This window comes from Equus caballus, chromosome 3, assembly GCF_041296265.1.
Source record: "Equus caballus isolate H_3958 breed thoroughbred chromosome 3, TB-T2T, whole genome shotgun sequence".
Classification (NCBI taxonomy): domain Eukaryota; kingdom Metazoa; phylum Chordata; class Mammalia; order Perissodactyla; family Equidae; genus Equus; species Equus caballus.
Window position 1 is genome coordinate 57,591,076 of NC_091686.1, and position 24,609 is coordinate 57,615,684.

General features: G+C 38.1%; 1 protein-coding gene across 9 annotated transcripts in view; it reads right to left on the minus strand.

Moving 5' to 3' along the window:
• ARHGAP24 (Rho GTPase activating protein 24) overlaps positions 1–24,609 on the minus strand; it is a 719,869-nt gene that overhangs the window by 147,345 nt on the left and 547,915 nt on the right. Inside the window, exon 1 of one of the 9 annotated variants that reach the window (XM_070263503.1) lies at positions 10,460–10,873. The exons of the other annotated variants lie outside the window; for them this stretch is intronic. The gene's annotated coding sequence lies outside the window, so the exon portion shown is untranslated. Of the gene's footprint in view, positions 1–10,459; positions 10,874–24,609 lie in introns of those variants that run through there. 9 annotated transcript variants of the gene reach the window in all.

Below are 24,609 nucleotides of genomic sequence, written 5' to 3' on the forward strand. Positions count from 1 at the left end.
TCAGGTTCCTTATCTGTACAATTTTATTCATCTGTACCATTTCTTCATCTGTAATTTATATCATTGTACAAATTGAAAACATTTAAGTATGTAAAGCACTTAGGAAAGTGGCTGGCACATAATAACAATACACGTTCTCTACTCTTTCTTAATATTTTTCAAATCCAATGAAGAATGTTAGCAGGAAAAATGATCAAGACAATTAAATGAGGTAGCTAGTACATTTTTAAAGTATGGTTTTACTACTTAATATATAGATAAAGCTAACAGATCGGAAATACTAATGCTCATCTAGGAATCAACCCAGTAGAGCTCTCAAGAGAAGATGGTATAAACGTTAGGAAGAGCTCCCTGATTTTCAGTACAAAGGATCGCTCCCATGTAGGGAAATTTATCGACAATATTATCCACAGCATGGCAGTTTTAATAGAATCAGAATATGGTTCATGTTGCATACTTGCTGATATCCCGGATCTTAGGGGAGCAGACTCCTCCTGAGCATATTTTAATTCTGTGGACAATCATATGTCACTCCAAGTCCTCAGCCCCATGAGAACCATGTCCTCAGAGTTCCTCTCAGGAAGCTGCCTTTGTTCCCCTCCTATTATAAGTATTTGCCCAGCTGACTCCAGGACAAAGTTCAATTCTTCCTCTTTATTTTAAAATTTTGTCTTTCCACGTGTCTTCATGTAACATAGACTCTACAACCACAACTTTCGGCTGAATTACATTTTTAGGGAAGCACAAAACCATGGGACAGAAAAGGCAGAAGTAAGTGAAGCAAGAGTTCACATGTTTTCAATAACTTAGAAGATGATGCTACAGTCTTAAACGCCTTTTCACTAATACTACTGGGGAAATTATTTTTCCTCAGTGGGCCTTATTTCAGTATTAAGTTGCATGACTCAGCTAACTGGGTCAACTCAAATTGTAGACCAAGTTGGCAGCAAAGAAGCAACTTGCTCAAGCAAATAAGTGTAGGAAAAAGAATTCAAGCCATCTCTGTATATGATGGTCTCCTGAGTTCACTCATGAGGGCTAATCTGCAGTAAAGAAAATTAATGATAATTGAGACTTAACTCCAAAAACTACCTCCAGAGGTCAGTATGACCATTATAAACACCTGTGTCATAGCTGTGCTGGAATAATGACCCATACTTACCATATGCACATATTAATGAGGCCCCTGCACATAAACACTGTTCTTCCTTTGTTCTCCTTCTTGGCAATTGAGAATGGGGCTTTATTCTGAACAGCTCTTCTCAGACTTTAATGTACAAATGGAACGCCTGGGGATCTAGGTAAAGAGGCAAATTCTGGTTCAGTAGGTCTAGGCGGGGCCTTGAGGTTCTGCATTCCTACCCAGCTCTCAGGTGATACTGGTACTACTGGCGTATTGACCACACTTTGACTAGCATGGAGGTTATAAAGCAGTCTGAATTTTCCTCGGTTCTCTCATTATTATCAACTCTCCCGAGCCAGTACGATGGGTTGAATTGTGTCCTCCAAGAGACATGTTGAAGTCCTAATCAGCAGTACCTCAGAACGTGAACTTGGAAATGGGTAGAGTCTTTACAGAGGTTAAGAAGAGGTCAACAAGGTAGGCCCTAATCTAGTATGATTGATATCCTTATGAAAAGGGGAAATTTAGACACAGAGATAGACACACACAGAAGGAAAATCATGGGAAGACACAGGGAGAAGACGGCTATTAACAAGCCAGAGAATGCCTCAGGCTACTAGAAGCGAGGGGAGAGACCTGAAACAGATCCTTTCCTAGCACCTTCAGAGTGAACATCGACCTGCCAATACCTCAATTTTAGACTTCCGGCTAGAGAACTGTGAGACAGTATGTTTCTGTTGTCTAAGCCACTCAGTTTGTGGAACTGGCAGCCTGAGGAAAGCAATGCAGCTACTGTATTAAGGCCTTTCCCCTGACACTTCTTCTTCCTCCTCCTCTCTGACACATACGGAAACTTTCAGTGTACCACTAAACTCAGTGCAACGTGAGGAATGTGAGGACAACATCCCACACACAGATAAGGTCACACAAAGGAGTAGGTCATGGTTCTCAGGTTTGCCTAAGACTAGAGCTTGGGTCGGTCCTCCAGTCACTGACGTGTTGATAATGGGACAGGTTAAATGTACTATTCATGGTATCTGTTGTTAGTTCCCCTTAGGAACCAACAAACCCGACTTTTAACTTTCTCAAGGGACATATACTGAGATTTTTGGGAATCTCTAAATTCTCAAATACTTCTATATTACATAATTTCCTTCAGAAAAGGAGATAGAAGTAATAACTTGGAGTGGTTCCTTAATATAATAATTCTATAAACATAGACAAAATAAATTATAAGGCACAAAATAATTTTACGAATCACTTTTGTTGTTGTTGCTGCTGTTGTTTTGTAACACATTTCATGGACTCATTTTGACATAGATTGCCAATACCGCCAAATTTGAATTCTATAATGTATTCAAAACTATTCTTGCCTATGAATCTCCCTTGAATTCTACCTCTTCACATCCTTTGCACTTCCTTAGGAGACCTACAAATAGCTTTTCTTTTCAGAGCCATTTTTCTACAGGGAAACAAAGTGTTTTTTTGAAAACCACATTATGTGAGTTTACAATGAACAAAAGTAGAAAAAACAACCAACATGGATTTATATGTGAGGGTCTGGGCGAGAACGAGGCAAGCTAATCTCACTCACTAGCTAATGATAGGTCCCTACAAACCAGCCTCACACCAAACATGATTCAAATACATTCCTCAGCAAAGTGACAAATTACTTAAAAGCTATTATAGATCTTTGCTTTCACTCTAAAAGAGTAGAAATCATACTTCCAAGATCCATGAAAGTCAAAGGTATGAAGTTCTTGCTTCTAAAGCTTGGCCATTGCACTTTGGCATACAGTTCACCTTATTTCTGATACACTCTATGGTTCCCAACTAGGAGTGGTACCACTCCCTCAAGGGGTGTTTCCAAAAGCATAGGAGTGTTCAAGTTTTCACAATAAATGGAGATATTGGCATTTAATGGGCAAGGCCTTGGGAAACTAAATAAAGCAAAGCAAGAGATGATAAATCTTTGCCCTTCACCAAATGCCAAAGCTTCTATGTTGAGGCCCTCATCCTATTTTGACATTTGTTTAAGATTAATGGTCTTTCCAGTTTGAGCTCTGGGTTCACCTTTTGACTTCTACCAGAAACCAAGCTGACTTCACAGTCTCTTTCTCTCTGATTTGACAGGTGTGTCATTCCTTTGCGTGTTCAAAGAGCACTGATTTCTCACTCTTCCACTTTATGGACTATGATTAAGAATCTATTCTTTTTGGTTTGTTGTCTCTTTCTCTTTTTTTGAGTATTATAGACACAAATAGTATACTTCAGATAGGACATCTTAGGGGTGCTTTTAACTATTCTTTTATACAACCTTCCAGTTCCCTCCACCATTACTGTTACTATCTCATTCTTCCTCTTATCCATTGACTCTTCAAACATAAATAAGCACCTGCTATGAGTAAGACATTGTGTTAGGCCCCATGGAGGGAGGTTGCATACATGATAATCTGATCTCCCTTCCGTAATTGTCAGATTTACCCTGTTTTATCTCTCACTATACTTTTCTTTATTCTCTCTAATCACCTTCCCCAACTTTATCCTTTTGTCTGATCTAGGGAAAACTCACTCCTCTGCAAAATCGTGGCAATCCTGTTTGCAGAAACATTTCCATTCACAATCTATACTAATCAGCTTTTTGATTATTTCTTCTACTATAGAAAAGTCTACATAAATATTTTATCATTTTAACGCAAAATATGTGATTTATGCTAATAGTGTATTACAGATGTAAAATCTGAGGCTTAAAAGGTTAAGTAACTTCCCCATAGTCAACTTGTTCATAGATTCCAAAACAGGTCTAGCTGACCCTAGTGCCTGTGTTCTTAACAAATCTAAAATATCCCTGATAATTAAGATCACCTTCCTGTGAGTGCCAGTGCACTTTATACGCCCTACTTTTACATTTTAGCATAGACAGACTTGGCCTTCATTCGCGGCACCTTGACTAAATACATCATGACTGTGCCAGAAAGCTGGTTATAACTTCCAAGTTTCTATTAAAAATACACCAAAAGACACTTAGAACTTTTCTGGGTTTCTTACTTAATACAAATCCACAAAGCAGAAGTTCCAAATATAACTAGTAGTCCTCTGTGATTTTTCAATGCCTGCAGGCTTTTGAAGTGCTGTGGACTTGCCTTAATCTGTTGCTAGGAACACTGCACATTGCTCCAAATAGCCTGCCAGTCTGAGAAACCTAGCGTGAATGACATAAGTGTTTCTTTTATCCAGGTCAGAGGATGGTGTGAGGTGGTACAGGAGGTCACGGTGGGGGAGGAATTCCAGGATAAAGAAATTAACTAGAGGAATAGGAAGTGAAAAAGAAGAAAGAATCCACAGACCCTAACGAAAAACCTTTCCAACTGAAGCTCTCCTGTTCCCCACCCAGTACACAACCCTTGAAAGCTTTTGGAATCGCTTCAGTCTTGTCTGATAACAACGCGGAAGGGCCAGCACACAGCTGACAGTGTCTCATTCCCTTGTCACACCAATGGAAATCATAGATCAGAAACCTGCAGACACCAGAGAGAGGGACGCCACTTGAGGCCTCAATCAAGTGTCAGATCTAGGAAACAGGAGAGTTGAGAGCAAGAAATAAGTCTACAATTTTTTCCTAACACTTATCTGGCCCCAAGATAAAACACAAAGCATCAACTTTGGAATTAAAAAAAAAATAGGGGTTTATATTTATACCTTCTTTGCTTTCCTTCATCTCAGGAATAGGGGCTTCTCAAAGACATAAAGGATGCTGGGGCAGGTGAGACAGAGAAAGGACCACTTTCGACACCTCCCTTCTGCTATGGTAACTGCCATGATCATCACCAAGCAGGCACCTCTCCAGGAGCAGGACACCATTTCTCCCTCTGCTCGTGGCTGCTGGGTGACATGGTAGGGACAGCAGCTATTCTGTGTTAGTTCGCACACCAGAGCCTTCTTTTAGCATACATACAGTTTCATATTTTACACGTAAATCTTTGACTCCTCTAGAATTTATTTTGCTGTAAGGGATAAGCCTTTTTATCCCCCTCCCCCACACGGCTATCTAGTTGTACCAATACCTATCCTCAACTCACCCGTCCTTGCCCCACTGTTTCATATTTGTTACAGGCTAAATTCTTGTGGGAAATTCCAGTAACTGGAATGGAGAAACTTTCCATTGAGACACCATATGTATGCTTTCTCCTTTCCTAAATGTTTTAAAATGAAAGGGAGAAATAATGCAAGGGCAAAATGCCGTATTTCTGCGGTTTCCCCTTCCTTGATTACTGGCTATTTTCAGCACATGTTGATCTATTCTAATTTGATAAATTAATCATCTTATTCAACTATTAATAGTTCTTTGATCCCTCTGTACATTGCTGCTGACTCTGGGAGTAAGATATTATGAATGACGGTTTTGCCAGTTCAGCTGAAACTAAATTGCTAGTCAATTTATGCATGTCCCTCGACACATTGTATGTTTGTTTATAAGGGCACAGCTGGTTATGGATATTTTTAAGCAACAGGAGATCCAGCTTTTGTTTGAGCAAAATAATCAACATATTTTACTCTTCTTTTCTGAATTTCTTTATTATGAAAACCAGAACTAAAACAGGGTAAAAGCCTCTTAGGGAATCTGAAGAAAATTCTGTCAATGAGTTTGGTTGACTTAATCATTTATTTTTTCTATATGATTGTGTGCCAGAAGATTTCAACCAAAGGTGAAGGGTGAATGCGCAAAGAGATAATTCCCTTAATAATCCTAGCCTAATTAAGAGTTTTACCAGAACCCTAATATAGAAGCATTTATTGTTAGACTCTAAATCAAATAACACATAGCTGTGTAGGACAAGTAAAATGGACCTAATTATTCAGTAAAGAGGATTCAGTTATTTTCAACCCTTTTGTTGTTTTAAAGTATTAAATTTAAAAAACAAAAACCAGTGAAACAAAAACATTTCTGGAGTTTACTAGTAGAGGTACCTGAATTGATGGGGTATATTTGGTGTCAAGAGATTGTTGTCAAAAATGGACTAACCAGGTGAACCCCACACTTGGCAAAATGATACAAAGTAGTCTATTCTCGTTTGGGTGTGTTAGTTTGTATTAATTATGCCTTTTTATTTTTTGTATTTCTGATGCTTTGACATCTGGGACCTTGCTGACCCTGGAGAGACTGCCCCTCCCAGGGCTAGCCAATTCCTAGAGAAACTGAAGACTCGCCCGGTAGTGTACCTTTCATGGGCAAATAAGCCAATCCAGAGCCCACACCTCACCAGGTCCTTTATCTGGCTCTCATGAGGCTCTCACACTCGGGGCCACTAACCATCTGCCCTAAACACCTCAGGGCCAGGTACCAGACAACCAGAAACAGCCCCTATGCCCCAGAGCTTGCTGAAATTATTCAAACCAGCCAATCCTAAACCCGCTTATCCTGCTTCACCTTCTCCTTTCCATGTAAACTACAATAAAGGCTCTTGCCCACATTTTCCCCTCTCCCTTTGCCTCCTGACCTACCCCAGTGCCTCCCCATGTGGCCCCCATGATGTGGCATGCCCCCTTTTCTTGGGAACTGTGAATAGCACACTGTCTTTTCAATGGCAGTCGTCTCCTGATCTGTTGGTCTCACTATACCTGAATAATAACAAAACCTACATTTAAAAATATAGTTCTTACATAAACTTGTAAAGAAAAACATACTCCTTTATAGTTACAAAAGAATCCCCATTATCACATTGGCGTGTTCTGATAGGAGCTCTCGGTGGAGCAAAACCCCATTCTACAAGAGAATAGGAGTCAGAGAAGGGACGGTCTCCAGGTTGTATTATACTTTATCATCAAAATATTCAAAGCGTTTTGATCTTAAAAATATTCTATCAGAAGACAGCATATAAAAGTCTCTTTTAATGGATTTTGATACATTGGAGCAGAATTCTTAAAATTCCCTTAAGATCTAACATGCCTGTAAAAGGAAAATTTGCAATAATTTCTTTTTGATGGTTTCTTGGCCACTACAAATATTTGGAAGTTGTAATTACATTGTCTTGAAGTGATTACTTGAACTACATATTGGTGAGAATTTTTTGGCTCTTAAAATGTAAAGAGTTTAATTGGTTATTACTATTTTTGAGCAATTATTTGTTGTATGTGGTGGGGGGTGGCTATTAGAGGGAACCTGGGTAGACCCTGGGATCAGGTTTGAAGCCTACCCTAGTGCAAATAATTTAAAGGTTTAAAAAACAGGAATTTTATTGGTTGTAAAAATGTGTATTTGAGATAAGCTACTTCCATAGGAGCTTCCTGCGGTGTCCAAGGACAACAGGCAGGCACAGCCTGGGCCCGTCTTCTGGCACCAGACACTACCCATTCCATCTTCTTAGAAGATGCACTGGATTCAAGACAAATGAGGCAGACCTCTTGAACAGACTTGTAGAAAATGTTTTTAGTCTCTGTCTCCAATGGAGAATGGCTGCTGCCACCTGTTCCTACTCCAGCTGCCAAGTTCTCACAGCTGGTGATCCACTAAGGAGCTCAGCGACTGTTGGGACACTTTGTGGCCTCAGAGGGAATCAACCCAAGGAACAGTCATATCACACACTCTGCCTTCCGTGTTTTTTGTCCTCAAACAACTTAGGCCTACTCTAAAGAATCAGGAGGTAATAGTAAAAGTTGTGTGAGTGCTCATTACTTCATCTGACTCTATACCACTTTGGGAGGAGTTAGGCAGAATAGAACTTAATTACCTTAATACTAAGGTAAAAAGACATAAAAACTACTGTCTAGCTTTAAGCCAACCCCACATACTACAAATCATATTTAATCTCAATTTAACAACAGTCTTTGCGAAAGTGTAACTATGTTGGTATGTGTAAACAATTGTTGATAAAGGTTTCCAAGCCTAGTTACAGACTAGTTAGATAAGAAAGCATGAATAGCAGAAATGCTCAGCATGACAGACCCGGTCATTACCTGCCTGGTTGCCATTTCTCCCATTCTTTCCCACTAACCACCCAGTCATCTCTTAATCTCCCAGAAGGTGGGTCTTTCTCTAGTCCCAGGAGATAAATCCTAATTGCTTTCTTGCCCAAGGTGAAGAGGTTGAGTGTAGGTTTAAAGAAAGAAGGTTCAGTAAATTAAGGATTTAGTAAATTTAAAGTCTCGAGTAAAGAATAAAGCTGGAAGAAGGAAGAGAGAGCACGAGAACATAATGTGTTAAGAAGTGTAAGCTTTTTAAAAAATTAGAGATACTTATCAAATACATAAATAAAGGCTAATCTTTTCCTTTAACCAGGAGAGCTTAAATGCACAGAAGTAAATGTGTTTGAACAGATTGGCATGTGCTTTGAGGTCGGTACCTATAATCTCTAAACCTTTTTAAATCTCTTCGCATGTCGCCCTAAGCTAGTTATCTAAAGAATAAACACAGACACTATTCAAGGCTTTTCTTGCTGTTTACACTAATTCTGCTTCATCAAATAGATGACTAAGTTTCTAGTCTTTTTGTACGGAAGGGGACCACGGGTCCAGATGGACACTGCAATGGCACATGTTGGACTGCAGTGATCATGGAGATGCGAACACTCACGTTCATAAAACAGTGATAAGAGAATATGGTGACAAAGTCATTTTATACCCTTTTAAAGAAGGAGCCAAATTTTAGATCATAGCAGCAGAAAAGCCAAGGTAGTACAGGTTCCAAAATGGAAAGGCCAACAATCAATTTTTTGTACATCTCAAGTTCAAAACCTGTCAAATGAAACTACTGCTGTTCTTAACTCACACAGAAAGCAGGACAATGTTAGAGTCAGGTGTTTGCTCCTATTCCACATGTTCTAACACAGTCTGAAAGCAAGAAACCATGAAGAGTATCCAAGGAACTTAGCAGTCCATGTGTATATAGCAACAGGTGACATTCCAGTTTACAGTATTTGACTGTCTCCAAACTAACATTGTTCAGAAGTGGGACAAATGATTTTGATATTGCATGTTATTTGTTAAGTACTTTATAATTTTAATGTTCATTGCATTTTAACATAACTTATGTTACTTTATTAGTTTTCAAAGTCTACCCAAATGGAGACCAATTTTAAATAAAATTTTAAAATATACATTGTTTTAAATTTCACTTTTATCAATCTCAGCAACAGAATTCAACTTAATTAAGGCAGATACGTACATTTCACAGGTTGAGAACATGTTTTAGTAAGAATTTTTGCTCTTGGCTTCATTTCTGCTCACTCTGAATTTCCTTAAATATGCTACTATTCTTTCATTAGACATGAACTTTTGAACAGTTGAAGTACTTTTGAGTACTCCATCATAATTATTCCTCATTTTAATGTATCATCTTTTTCCTCCATTTAAAATTTGATAGCTTTTCCAACTCCCTCTTAATCTATTTATACAATGCCAAATTCCCATACCTTTCCCTTTTCTAGAGCATGTGTTTCATGAACACAAGTCTCTCGTATATTTATTTAGATACAATAATACAATATATCTTCTGTATATTTTGTATGGATTCAGTTGAGTAGCTAACATACAGAACTGGTGCAGGATTAAGGCCCGTCCATTTAGCCAAGAGCACATTTTGGATTCCTATTGTACTCACAGTGAGTACAAGCTCCATGTCCCCACATAACTTCGCAAGTGCACACTGTGGCTGTATTGTCCTTGTGTACACAAAATACGAAGTTCCAAAATTCAAATATGTTGATAACAAAAGCTTTATAAGCTGATCGAATCAATTATAAGCATATAAAAAGATAGCAAAGTATTATTTGGTTTTCTTTTGGTTCTCAATCAGTTTTTACAAATACACACACACACCCCCCCCAATGACCAAGCAGAAGTTTTCATTTTGACAAACACTAACAGAAAACCCCCATGTTACTTTCATCACCAGGTCAGACCCTAAGGCACTCTGCTCTCTCCAAGGTTCAACCACTAAAATATGGGTGAAGCTAAGAACACACCCCAGCAAGCACTCCAAAAAGGAGCAATTCAGATTTCCATCTGAAGCAGTTTTCATACACTTTCAAATAGGCACTGGAATCGTGTATATGAATAGCTTTATCAGTTGGCAGCAGCAATTAATGAAAGAATCCAAGCAAACGGCACTAAACTGATCCCACTTCAGCGTAAGAACAGCACTAGGTCCAATCTGTTGCCACAATTTGGACACCGTGGCGAGCTGAATGGATTGTGACAGAAAACAAGAGTATAAATAAAACCACACACCATTTACGTCCTGGAATTGTGGTGACATAAATATCCCCAAATTAGCAACACAATCAACAGCAATACCTGGCAATTTGTCTCCAAATTAACGAAAAAACACCCAGTTCTCACCTTGCACAAACACACACTTCAGTGGTCAGTGACAAACGCAGGCTGCACTTGCAGGCTGGGAGACAGAGCAGCTGCTCTGCCCTGAGCCGCTTAAAGCCCTCGAGCCAGCTCGGGTCCTAGTCTCTCTGTTGGTTCGCTGCAGTTTCTCCCATGACTCCATCACCCAGGAATGGAAACCACTGCCCTCTCTGCCGTGCTAGTGGGCTCCCCAGCTAATGAGCTCAGGTAAAAACGCTGAGTCCCGCAAGGTCGCCACAAGGTGAACACAGGCAAAAAGAGTGTGTGGGAGAGGAGGGACCGGCAAGGAAAGACCCTAAACTCCAGACACCTTGCCTTTCAAGAGATTCTGATCTCCATAAATCAGAGCTTCGAGAACAGTTAGAGAAGCAGTAAATCTGAGAATCTCCAAATGGCACCGAGCCAATTTGCTAATCCAGGGTCACTCTTTAAGCAATAATTTTCTCTCTCTTTCTCTGTCTCGCGCTCACACACACAGACTTCAGTGTAGCTGTTCTAATTGCCCAGACATCCTTCTCAAGCCAAAAAGTTTTTGCATACCCTTTCCAGGTAACGAGGCTTAAAGGAAGGTCTTAAAAAATTCAAGTATTTGCCAAAATCAAAATAAAATAATTCTTTTAAGAGTAAAATCATTTCTGGTTCATAAACTAATTATATGAATGAAGTCTTGCTTTTTATGTCCATACTGGAATTATGCAAACCCCCCCATACTAAAAAGATAGTAAAGATGTATTTATTTCAGAGATGACTGGCAGAATCAATTAAAATTTCTCATAAAAACTCCTACTATCTTTTTCCAGATTAATCTTGGCTTAGGCACATTTTAATTTGGAAGGGTTTCAAGAAGGCGCTTCTTGACTAAAATATAATCGTCTGCAAGTATGTGCTATAGACAGATCCAAACATGTTTATCAATATTTCCTGGTAGAGTCTTTCTAGGTTTTTATTTCTCATATTTTGGTTTTCCCAACAGAAATGGGGAGGGAACAACGTTTAAGCTTGCAAGTACATTACAAAACATTTCTCTTAGTCATGTAATGTTTCTTATAAGTAAACAATGATTTACTGAAGTTTAGATCAACAGCTTTATCAGGAAATTATTCTTGCTCTTGAGTTACTTTCCTCTCCCCTCCTCCAGCCACCACGGTTCACCAGCTGTGTAATTTGAGCAATTTATCTAACCTCCTAGGCATCAGTTTTGTAATCTATAAAATGGGGATTTGTTACTACTAGTGTCAGCTCATCTACCTCCTGGTTTGGTGTGAGGCTGAAATGGGACAACGTGTAGGAGAAAATACTTTGTGAATTATAGAGTGCTAAGAAAAATGTACTCACTGCATTTTCCTCCCTTTGATTGCCCGAGTTAGTCCTGGGACAAGTGAATTACTTTCTGTGTTCTCAAGGACTCCTTGGGCTTCACAGCAAAGTGTTTGTTTCAAGTAGGCTATAAATAGAGTTCAGGATTTTATTGAACTACTGTCCTCCTTATGGCTGATCTTGATGGCAGCCACCACATGGCCAGAGTCAGTTAATTATGAGCAACATGAGCTCTGTGTGGTCTTTGAGGCAGAACCAGACCAGCTGAAACCCTGATAGAAAATGCTCACGTGCGTGGCTGGTTTCACGGTTCGCCTGGTGTCCTCATGTACTCCTGTGTTTGAGGGGGTTGCCCGTCTGGATTAATGACGGGGAAACGTTGGGAACAGAATGCCAAGTTTACTGCTGAGTTAATTCAGTAACAAATGCATCTGGGCTTTCAAGCTAATGTTCCTACAATTACGTATGCATTATTTAGAGATTAGGTTGTTGGAATGGGGGGACCAGAAAAGGGAGACCAGCAGGGAACAAGAAAGGAAGTGACAATGTGAGCACCTGTCTTACAAGATGTAGAAGGCTGGGAGCTTCATGAATATTATCTCAATCCTCATAGTGATCCTACGATGTAGTTGTTATTATTCCAATTTCATAGATGAAAATAATTAGCCTGTGCACTGCTACTGGTGAGTGGTGGGGCTCCAATTACAAACAAGGTCTGCATGGCCTAGAGTCCCATATTTGGAGAAAATTTGTTAACCTATAACTTTCTCAGAAAGAGAAAGAAAATTAAGTTTGTTTTTTTAAATAATGGGGATAGGGAAGGCAAAATTCTTTAGAATTTCTTGGAATTCTTTACCAAATTACCAAGAAACCTCCTTGAAAGTATTTACTAGACAAGTTAACTTTTATTAAAGAGCATAGAAATTTTTAGAAAAACACGTTTTGATTCTTTAACAATGAAGCTGTTGCAAGATACAGGAAAAAAAACCCCAATTTTTCTTAATACGTGCCAATAATTCTTTTTCTTGTTGAGGAGGATTCACCCTGAGCTAACATATGCCACCAGTCTTCCTCTTTTTGCTTGAGGAAGATTCACCCTGAGCCAAAACCTGTGCCAGGCTTCCTCTACTTTGTATGTGGGTTACTGCCACAGCATGGCTGATGAATGTAGGTCCGTGCCTGGGATCTGAACCCATGAAACCAGGCTACCAAAGCAGAGAACACCTAACTTAACCATTAAGCCACAGGGCCAGCCCCAATAATTCTTTTGTAAATTTGGTCCTTCCTGTCTTCAGATTGAAGACACAAGTTCAGAGGTCTTCCTCTATAGTAGATATCACTCTGTTTTTCAACATACACGCAATGCATTGTTTTTTTTTAATTTCCTTAAATTATCAGATCCTTAGGAATGCCCACGAGACAGCAAGGGAATCTTTTCCCCTTAAATGTAGCAGAGAGACATTTTTTTTAACTGTAGTTTAGAGTATAGCTGCAGAGTCATAATTTTCAGTCTGCTGAGTCTAAGGATGTTAATAAAATGCCAGGTTCTTTCTACCAGTGTTACTGGAAAAGCTAGAGGCACAGCCTGAACGGCAGGCCTACAAGGTACATGTTTCTGCTCTCCCCTTTCTAAGTGGCATTGCCAGCTGAAAGGAACCCTGAAATTGTATCTGCAAGCTGGCAGGTCAATGCATACCAAATCCACCATGTAGGCTAAATTGTTCCTGCCTGCACTCTCGCTTTGCCATATTTTTGCAATCTTTCCTGAGAATGCCATTGGAGGCTTCTACCTTGCCCCTGCTTCTAGCACTCCCATCTGCAAAGTGCACTATCCAAAATCCCTGCATAAAACCAGCCTTCCTAGCCTCCCCAAATCCAGCCTCAGAAAGACGACTATCAGTTTGACAATTTTGCAGATACAATCAGTTTGTTTCCGACATTTCTATTAAAGAGAGAACTATAACTGTGCCACCAACTAAATTAGTAACAAGTCACAATAAACGATGAAGAAAAAGAATAAAGGCAGGTACTTTAATCTCAACTTTTCAAGTCAAATTCTGAATAAAAAACCCCAAAACACTAACAACATCCTAAACAGCCAATCAGCCCACATAAAAGAAGGCAAGGGTCCTCAGCTATTTGTTGTTCATTTCATTCTGACTTTTGCTTAGAATATGCATTTTGACGCTCAGTACAACTCACTTCTTCTGGTGGTATCATATTTAACTAAAGATGAAGTGAAAAAAAGAATTAATCCAGTGTGAAGTGTATAATGACATATATAACATATGGTAAAGTGAAAAAGCTCTCATTCCCAAGCCCATTTTATTTCCAAAGAAAGGATGAAAAAACCACCACAGTCAGAATTATTAAAAAAAAAAAAAATTCGACACTATTGCTGTAATCTTTCAACAAAACAAAAATCCACTGGCAAAGCTTTCAATTATCTCTCATTTCAGAAATAATAAAAATGAAAACATAATTGTGGGCACTTCCTTCAAGCGATTATACTGTCTCATTAAGGTATTTTGTTTTGCAAACACTCAGCTAGTGTTTGCCTGAGAGTAATTCCACAGAGGGAGAAAATACGAGCACATTGCCTCTTCCCTTTCTGTCTCAGAGCCTTCATTTCTTCTCTTGGATTTTGAGATCCTGATTTCAGAATCATGTACTGAAAAGAAATTTGTATTAAAGTTTAAACGTGTGAAGAAGAAAGCATTTGGAGGCATGGGTCAGTATTTGCAACGGGTGAAGAAAGTCAATAAGATGTTTTGGTTTTCTATTTGGATCTTGCTACCTCGCCAGTGATGCCGTCTTCCTGACGTGTCCCGGTGGAGGTGTTCAACTTCACACGGATAGCAAGGAGATCCGGCTTCACAGTCTCAGACTCTTCCCACGTAGGGTGGAACTGGGTTCATGGATGAGTAAGATGGACTTGTTTCTAGTTTGTAATCTAATGAGAAAAAATATTTTTCGAACACAGTTTTCCCGGCTCTTCCCTTCAATTTGACTCCTTTTCTTAGGCCTTAGAAACAACCCCACACGATGAAACCTATTAGCCACGAGGAGCAAATACTGTTAAAACGTTGAAGGTCATTTGGGGGAAAATTTAGAGTAATCTGAAACGTGTAAACTTTCAGGATTTCAACTATTTTGTGTGGATGCCTAAAGATACGTATGTCAAGTCAGCCTACATATCGTTAAAATCTTGAAATCGAACACTTCCTGAGCAGTCATAACTTACTGTATTTTTAAACATTATTCTCTGTTTTACTGGATGGTGATTTTCTTTCTGGACGCAAAAAGATGTATCTATTAATGTCTTTTCTACTCTATGATGTGAAGACCAACTGTCCTGGTTTTACTGAATGCTCTCCTAAATATATTTGAGTGGTTTTAGTAAAAGAAATACTTAGAAGCATGAATAAAAGGAAAAAAATTCTGAAGATTATCCCTTTGTGAACGCAGGGAAGGTATTTCTGAGCACTTAAAGTTCTTTTAAAATATACAATCAAGATCATTGGAGATATTTGAAATTTCTGTGAAAATAGTCTTGCAGTCTTGCAGTGTACTTGTCACTCCCTCACAGCATGACGGGACATTATGGTCAGGCGGTCTGCAGGAAGGGCTCTCAGCCCCCTGGCAGCCGGAGCCGGAGGATTACAGCCTCAGCTGCTGTTCCACCGGAGGACTTGGGTAAGGGCTCCTCTCAGAGGCTGGCGACACACAGGAACATCGGTGTTCCTGTTTTCTACCAAGGGGATCCTTGAGGGTAAAACCTTCAAAGTATCAGTGTCTATGCCCTTTAATGTATCTTAAACTAAGATACATCCGTGTGCCATAGCACAATAATGATTGAAATTTAGAGCACTATGTTAGGATTTTTAAGATACTTTATGGTGCATTTACTGAGTAAAGCATATTATAAAATAGTGTGTGCAATGTTATCTAAATTTTGTAATACATATTTAATAGTATAGAAAAATATGCATTATAATGTTAATAACTATTATCTCTAGATAGTGAGATTATAGCAATTTTATTTTCTTCTTGATCTTTTTCCATTTTCCAAATGTTCTGCAATGACTATTATTACCATGTAGTACAAAAAAAGGAAGGAAGGAAGGAAGAAAGAAAGAAAAAAACATGGAAAGAAAGGAAGAAAAAAGGAAACCAGTAATTCTAGTTCATGATATGTGGGAATCCTTTTTGAAAATATATTTCTTGACAAAGACAATTCACCAAGTTTATAATCTCTGAAAGTGGAAAAATTCAGCCTTTAGACCTGTAACTGTCATTATTCTTACCGTCTGCATTAAAAATATTCATGAGTGGGGCCGGCCCGGTGGTGCAGCGGTTAAGTGTGCACGTTCCACTTTGGGGGCCCGGGGTTCACCCGTTCGGATAGCAGGTATGGACATAGCACCGCTTGACGAGCCATGCTGTGGTAGGTGTCCCACGTATAAAGTAGAGGAAGATGGGCACGGATGTTAGCTCAGGGCCAGTCTTCCTCAGAAAAAAGAGGAGGATTTGCAGCAGATGTTAGCTCAGGGCTAACTTTCCTCAAAAAACAAAAAAATTTAATAAATAAAAATTCATGAGTACACATAAGAAATTCTAGATGCTGCAGTATTACAACATAAGAAAAATACAGAATAGTTTCACTGATTTTTAGAATAGAAAAAAGGGAGATTGGGGAAGTGACAGGTGTGTGTGTGAGTGTAAACTCAAATATAGAGAGAATGGATATGGTGCAAATAGAAATAGCATGACATGCATTCATGAATACCTAATCATAGTTTGGGAGTCACTACATATTTCTAAAAGGGGAATTATGAACTAACAGTATACACATGACCAAGAAAATCTACTGTCTTCTAAAAAGTGATCTTGCTCTAACACATATTTCAGAGAGATCTCTTCAGTAATGGCAACACAAATGTCTTTGGAGGTGAGCGGGTGCCTAGGGGAGAGACTGCATTGCTGACGTGACTTGGGCCTTACCTGCCCTTGTGGATGTTCCATATATCTTTCTGACCTAACCAGGAGCCAGGCGGCAGAGAACTCAGGAATTTCAAGAAAATGAACAAATAGCAGCCTGGTAATTAAACGGCACACTTGGGTCCTCAATGTATATATTTCTTGAGAACAGAAGTGTTGAGCACAAAAAGTCTTGAAGTCAGTCAAGAATATTTAGATGCAGCCTAAAATTCACTCACCTACTAATGTTTTATTTGTTTGTTTGCTGAAATAACATTTGAGGAACTGGAGAAACAGCAAGACCAAATCCACATAAATTGAGCACTTTACCTTTCAACAGTTAAGTCATAGCCATATGTTTTCCTTTTTTATTTTTATTTTATTTTATTTTTTTGCTGAGGAAGACTAGCCCTGAGCTAACATCTGTGTCAACCTTCCTCTACTTTATATGTGGGTCGCCGCCACAGTGTGGCTGACAAGTGGTGTAGGTCCACACCCGGGATCTGAACCTGTGAACCTGGGCCACTGAAGCAGAAGGTGCACAACTTAACCACTATGCCACACGGCCGGCCTCATGTTTTCCTTTTTAAATTGAAATAAATTTTTCTGACATGCTGAGATAGAGAAAAAGGTTCATTAGATGAACATGGCTATATTTCAAGGGGATGGGTTTTGCTCTTTAAACAGAAAGTCAACACAAATGAAATTGGGAGCACACTGTGCTCTTCAGATATTATTGAGCTAGAGGCTCAAATATAGGTAAGTTTGATATTTACAAAACAACAATCTCCAATAAACTCTCTTAATGAATACAGTAAATACTTTTACTTATGTTATATCTTCATTTGGACTGTAATTAGCAAATGTATGTGTTTGCATTATTCCTACTCTTTAATTGAGCTAATGTTAGAATTCCAGAGTTATTTTTGGAAGCTGAATAAAGTTTAAATACACTTAAATTTTATTTTTATGGGATGAGCTAATATCATGTATTAAGTTTCATCTTGGTTGATTAAAAAAACAATTGAAAACACAATTTATGCATTCATATAGAAATACTAGTAAAAGATCTGTTTTATGGATTCTATTCTATCATGAAAAGCCTATTTTTCACTTTATTCAAAGGGAATAATCACACTATGTCTCCTGTTTAAAATTTAGGCATTTAATATCAAGTTTTTGTTTAAGTTTAAATACCTTAATATTAAAGAAAGTATCTACACCCCCTCACCTGTGCAGTGTATGTGTATATCTATCTATCTACATATATGCACATATATATGTATTCCAATCTTTATCCACGTGTAGAGTTTTATGTGGTTATTCATAGTTTGTATACAAATTTTTTATTTACTATTTCACTTTGAACATTTCATAAGCATTTTTTCCTTGTCTCCACCATCACCAAATGAGATATTATTAAAAAGATACCTTGTAAACTGTAAAATATATAAATAAAATTATTATTATATTTGTTATTTTCAATGCCTGCATAATACTCTTTTGAATTAATATGATATAGCTTATTTATACATTCCTCTATTTTTGGGCACAAATTTTGATGATTTCCATTTTTTCTGGTAAAATTATACTATTATACTACAAAGAACATTTTTGTTTTTCTGGAGATTTCTTTTTTCAAAGTCTTCTCTTAGAACAAATTTCTAGAAAAAGGATCACTGGGTCAAAAAATCTATTCTAACTGGGAACTTTGTTTTTAGGTGGCAAAAATTGCCATAAACTAGGTTTAAAGCATCTCTTTTTGGGGTGGAGGTGAGTGAAAAAGCACATTTACATTTATTTATTATAAGTTGTGTTGAATACTCTAACCCATATACCAATTTTCTGTGTTCTGTTAGTCCAAGTTATTTGTGTAAATTTTTAACCATGCTTATTTCTATTTATTTATTTTTTTAAAGATTTTATTTTTCCTTTTTCTCCCCAAAGCCCCCGGGTACATAGTTGTATATTCTTCATTGTGGGTCCTTCTAGTTGTGGCATGTGGGACGCTGCCTCAGCGTGGTTTGATGAGCAGTGCCATGTCCGCGCCCAGGATTCGAACCAACGAAACACTGGGCCGCCTGCAGCGGAGCGCTCGAACTTAACCACTCGGCCACAGGGCCAGCCCCAACCATGCTTATTTTTATTCCTAGAACAAGGACAAACATTTATCCCAATAAAACATTTATGATGACACAAGTTGACGCTGATCTCATGTTTCATTTATACATGATGATAAATTCTAAATGATGACTTATATATTCTGTTTACCAAAACATCAATGTCATCCAAAGAACCCATTGTAATTTTTATTTGATAAATTCTGTGTGTGGATCCTTTGAAGTCTTCATTCATTAAATATAAAAAAAAATTCTTTAAAACTAATGACAGAAGAGAACAGTCATTGTTTCCATGTTGCAAGTCACAAATCATTTCTTCACTGTAAGAGGCATGTTTAAAATTATTCACATTTTACATTTTATAGTTGGTTTTGTTGTCATTGTTTTTGGGAGGAAGATTGGCCCTAGGCTAACATCTGTTGCCGATCTTCCTCTTGTTGCTTGAGGAAGAGTGTCCCTGAGCTAACATCTGTGCCAGTCTTCCTCTGTTTTCTATGTGGGATACTGCCGTGCTACAACATGGCTTGATGAGCGATGTGCAGGTCCGCACCCTGGGGCTTATAACCAGAGAACCCTGGGCTGCAGAAGTGGAGTGCGCAAACCCAACTACTACGCCACCAGGCCAGCTCCCTACATTTTACAGTTTTAATAGCTACTTTAAAATTGGTATTTTGATACTTTTTCAATATGTTCACACAATTTCCCCATTATTTAGACTAGAAAAAATAGAGTATTATAATAATGAAAACAAATTTGTAGTCATACATAAAGTTCTTTCCTTAAATTGAACTTACTTCAGTTATGTCAATAGAGCACTTTTAAGGAATTATACTCAAATATGAGGCAGGATATTCATTCCATAAGTCTATAATAAAACGTATCATAAGGATATAAAGTGTGCATATGCAGAAGAACTTCCTTAACACCAACATAATTTTGCAGTAATATATTTTTCTTATTCATTCTTCTTTTCTCTACCATTGCAAATTTCGACAAGAGGAATTAGAGAAATAAGGGAAATCTAAGTACCCCCAAGAATCAGCAGCAAATGGAGGTGTCCTTCCTTGTTGGGTGGAAAGGGAGTGGTTGGGAGTCAGGCGGATGCCAATGACCAACGGAGCAACCCTGGGCAAACCACTTCCCCTCCCTAGATCTCAACTTCCTTACCCAGCAAAAAGAGATTTCAATCAGATATTGGATGTTGAAATGACATGTAAACTGCAAATCCAAAGAGTTCTCATTATACGATAATCTGTGCTAAATTTTATAAATTTGGTGTTACATTGATTTTCATTGATTTTTAAATCAACTCCATGACTTTTACTGCTAGCAAGTATAAATAAGAGCACAATATAAAGGTGTATTCCCATCGGCTCATACCAATACTTATTCATAAAGCAAAATATAAAGGAATGATGCAGAAAAACTGAACTCCCAAGCATTTCCATACAGTTTTTGCAGTTGTACAACTTTTCCAATGGGCTAAATAGTGGTTGCAAAATACTTCTTCTGATAACTGCTTCCCTCTGCAAGTCCCATGACATTTCCCATTAAAATAGCAACAAAAAAGAATCCATATAATGGCAAACAATCTGTCGTGAAGAGGGCTATTGTGACATCTTGAGAGAGAGAGGAAGACTCGGAATGAACAATGGGCACAGGCAATGGTGGAGGAAATAAACATCTCTCCCCACAGCAGGGATCAATAAATGCTGTTAACTGGCTGCGGAGAAGAAAATAAACACAAGACAGATTCCACTGAGGAGGAAGAGGACCCAGTGTAGGGAAGAAAGCCAAAGTGGAGCCCTATTTCTCTTTAATGAAAAGATATATTACCTAAAACTGGTTTTCACTTTCTCATAAAAGTTCTGAATGTTACGGGCAGTCATATCAGAAGCCGGGGAACACACTTAAAAGGATCTGCTGACACCTAATTGAGGCCTTTTGATGATAAAACCAATCACCCCTGCTGTGGTCTTGAACGTTTCTTTCCTGATTTACATGGTCCCAAATTAGGCAAAAATGGACAAGGGAATGAAAAGAGCCCATGTGACACTGAAAGTTTATGCTTTGGCTCCTTTGTCACCTTTCTGAGGAAAAAGAAACTACTTATGGAGAAATGACTTAGTGAGTATAATAATTTCCATTTTATAGATAAGGAAAACGAAGTTTAGGAAATTCAGTGTCAATTTCATAATATCAACATCAGCCAGTAAATGGTCAATTATGCAACATTTTCTTATATCAGAGAGGAATAGAGGCTTGGATTTTAATAGCTAAGATTACGAGAATATCAGCTACAGATCAAGCTAACCAAAAATTTCATCAAAACAAAACAATTGGTCAGTTGGGACAGACACCAACATAGACCTCAAGATCTGGGGCACAAAGGCCATGATTTTGTATCAAATATCTTAGTAAAAGTCTTTACATTAAAAGCATTACTTTCACTGCACTGTTTATACTCCATTTTAATAATACAATCAGATGTAAAACTCTTAATCCTAATAAAATGAATTACGGGGGGAAACTGCCACATTTCACTTATTATTTAGCAAATAAACAATTCAATGAGTTTTCTACACCTACATTTTATATCTTCTCCTAATCTGAACCCAGAACATACTTTGCAAGTAAGGATATGGTGGACGTCTATCAATCAGGATTGTTTATTTAGGCACGTTCCACTTTGAAGAATGTGGAACTCATAGATATGAAAAAGACTGTGGGAATTTTACAATTGAGGACTCTGACATGCTCATGTAAAAAAGCCCCTTGCCCAAAGTCACATAGATATTGAGCATTTGAGTCAGGCCTAGAAAACACAATGAGATTCTCCATTGGTTGTTATTTCTACTTTACTGCAAAGTTTTCTCTCATGATTCCTACTCAGGTAGTTAGGTCTTTTCTCCCCATTGTTATAGATCTATTGCTCCAGCTGGTCAAAGGAAGGCTGTTTATGGAGAAATCCAAACGACCTGCTTCCCTGTTGCCCCTGTGCTTATCTCCTGTGGGAATATTGGGTCCACTGAGGTATACGGACGTGGTTACTATTCTGTCGTGGGCTTCAGTCATGGTCTTTCCAATGAAGAGTATGACTATTTCTGATTTCATTCATCCTGGAATGAGGCAGTTCTTTGAAAAAGAAAATAAATCCAGAAGAAGGCTCTCAGTGAGTAGAGGAAGAAACTATTTTCTGGCTATCCTACTTAAGTCTAAGCTTTGAGGAATGTGCATGTCCAGGAAGTCAACTGAGTGGTAGACCCTACAACGGAGCCAACAGCACTGAGCAGAGAGGGGCCACGGTGCAACTGAGGCAGGCACCCTGGAGAACAGGTGGTATTTCATGGCTTGATGACTTTGTTGCTTGTTATTTTCCTTGTGTTTTCCCTGGGTCTTTTGTAAGAATCTAGCCTTGTATCAGGTGTTCTATTGGCTAAAATGGGAAGCCTTATTGGTAAAATTATGAAAGCAAGAGACCCTATGAAGACATCGTTGTGATGACAGCCAATAGCTAACAGAAACTCATCTCCTGAAGGAAAGAACACAGTCAAGGAACTCAGAGAAAGAGAAGTGGAGCTGTGTGTCCCCATGTGAGACTCTCTTTAACAAGTTGGAGAATCAGGTTTTATTATTAAGGCTGGGAGTAGTTTCCTTAAAGCAAGAGAAGATATTTTTTGGTGAGTGAAGAAAATCCAGTTTAAAGAATCAAATGTTGTGTTAGATTTATGTAGAATCTGAAGGGAGCGTGAATTAGTTTCTTTGGAACTTAATGGATGTTATAAAAAATAACGTTGAATTCAAGATATTGCTTTCATAGTTATTAAAACCTCCATGAACCTATATTTGATAGAAACAGCAAGGTTTATTTTAATCAGCTATTATTATCCAACAATCATGTGATAAAGAAGATACAAAAATGACGTTTTGGAAGGTGAGAGATTCTCACTTACTCAGAGCTCTGATAATTATTATTGAAAAATAGCATTTATTATAAAAGAAAATGCTAATTATGTCACCAGATTTCATTTCTCTGTACGTATGTATTTTGCACAGAAGAATGACATGAGCATACCTGAAACATGTTAAATCAATTTTGCATGTAATACACATATTGATTTTTCTCTAGACCTTCCTGATGATTTTGAACTTATCCACATGGTGATAAAGCATGTGAAGATTTTCTCCAATCTGTAAACAGTTGCTCTTAATTGGGGTTGCATCTTTATCATTAAAATTCTTGATTTTTACTACAATTATTAGTGGGATAAAATGATAAACATTTAAGTAATGGCAAGAGAAAGATGGAATTTTAAAGTAGAATCAATCAAGAAATTTTGTCATGAAGATCAAGTAGCCTGAATATAAGAGACAGATGAGATGGCAGGCAATAGTATGCCCTCCTTGCATACCTAGTCTCTCTGAGCTGGGCAGTTCATGGCCCTTGACTAGGACTCTGTCTCTATCCATATTCAACAGCTCCCAGATCCCAAGTTCTAGGGTAAACCTACCGCTAGGATGAGGAATAACGGGTAAACATTTGCTAAAGGGAAGGGAAGCTTTACAATTTACATAATTTTAAAATCTTTACTAAAAATATTTTATAGCATTTACAATTCAGTATCTTGGGACAAAGCCTTTTTGACTCACGCTAATTACATCTCTAGAGATCATTTCAAATGTTGCCATTTTTAGTAGCCAATAAACATTTCAAGGAACACATAAAAATCACAGGACCTCAGTATTAGTAAAGATGCCAGTGGCCTTGTAGTTCAAATTCCTAACTTACTATTAGGTTAAAAATATTGATTGAACAATATTTTTTCCTGTTAACTATGGTAGATCCTTAACATTGAAAAAGAAATGTTCCAAACATTTCATGAATATAGAAATGTTTGTACAGGTACCATATGTCATGAACCTTCAGGTTCACTCATGAAAAGCAAAATCCAGGGGCCGGCCCCACGGCCAAGTGGTTAAGTTTGCACACTCCGTTTTGGCGGCCCAGGGTGCACTGGTTTGGATCCTGGGCGCAGACCTACACACTGCTCATCAAGCCATATTGTGGCGGCATCCCACATAGAAGAACTAGACGTACTTACAACTAGGATACACAACTATGTACTGGGGCTTTGGGGAGAAAAAAAAAAGAGGAAGATGGACAACAGATGTTAGCTCAGGGCCAATCTTCCTCACCAAAAAAAGCATATCTAAAAAAGAGAAAAGTAAAATCCACCAAGTAAATGATGAATGTGTATGATTAATGGATACATTGCCTTCATATTCTCTTCTCTGTGTAAACAATTTTAGTAAAATCTAATATTTTGTGACAATACCTCAAATTTCTAGCGAACATTTGGTATAATAATTTTATAGCCCTATAACTAAAAGAGAAATCACACTGTAGAAACATACTTTTGTTTGATTGAGATGAGAGAATGAAGTTTTGGTATTTAGCCAACTTATGGTAAAACAATTTAATATTTTCATTAGAATTATTTATTACATTTGGAAGTAGAGCACCAGCAGGACAGATGAGGTAATAAAAGTTTGAAGACAAAAGATTTTCTCTATAACACTACTGGAAAATTAAATTGTGCAAAGGAAGTCCAGAAAATGAAGAAATTGAGGCATAAAAGAGCTATGTGACTTGCCCACTATCACTCAGCCGTGTCACGTGGAGGAACCATACGTGGAAATGCAGGTCCTCCGGCT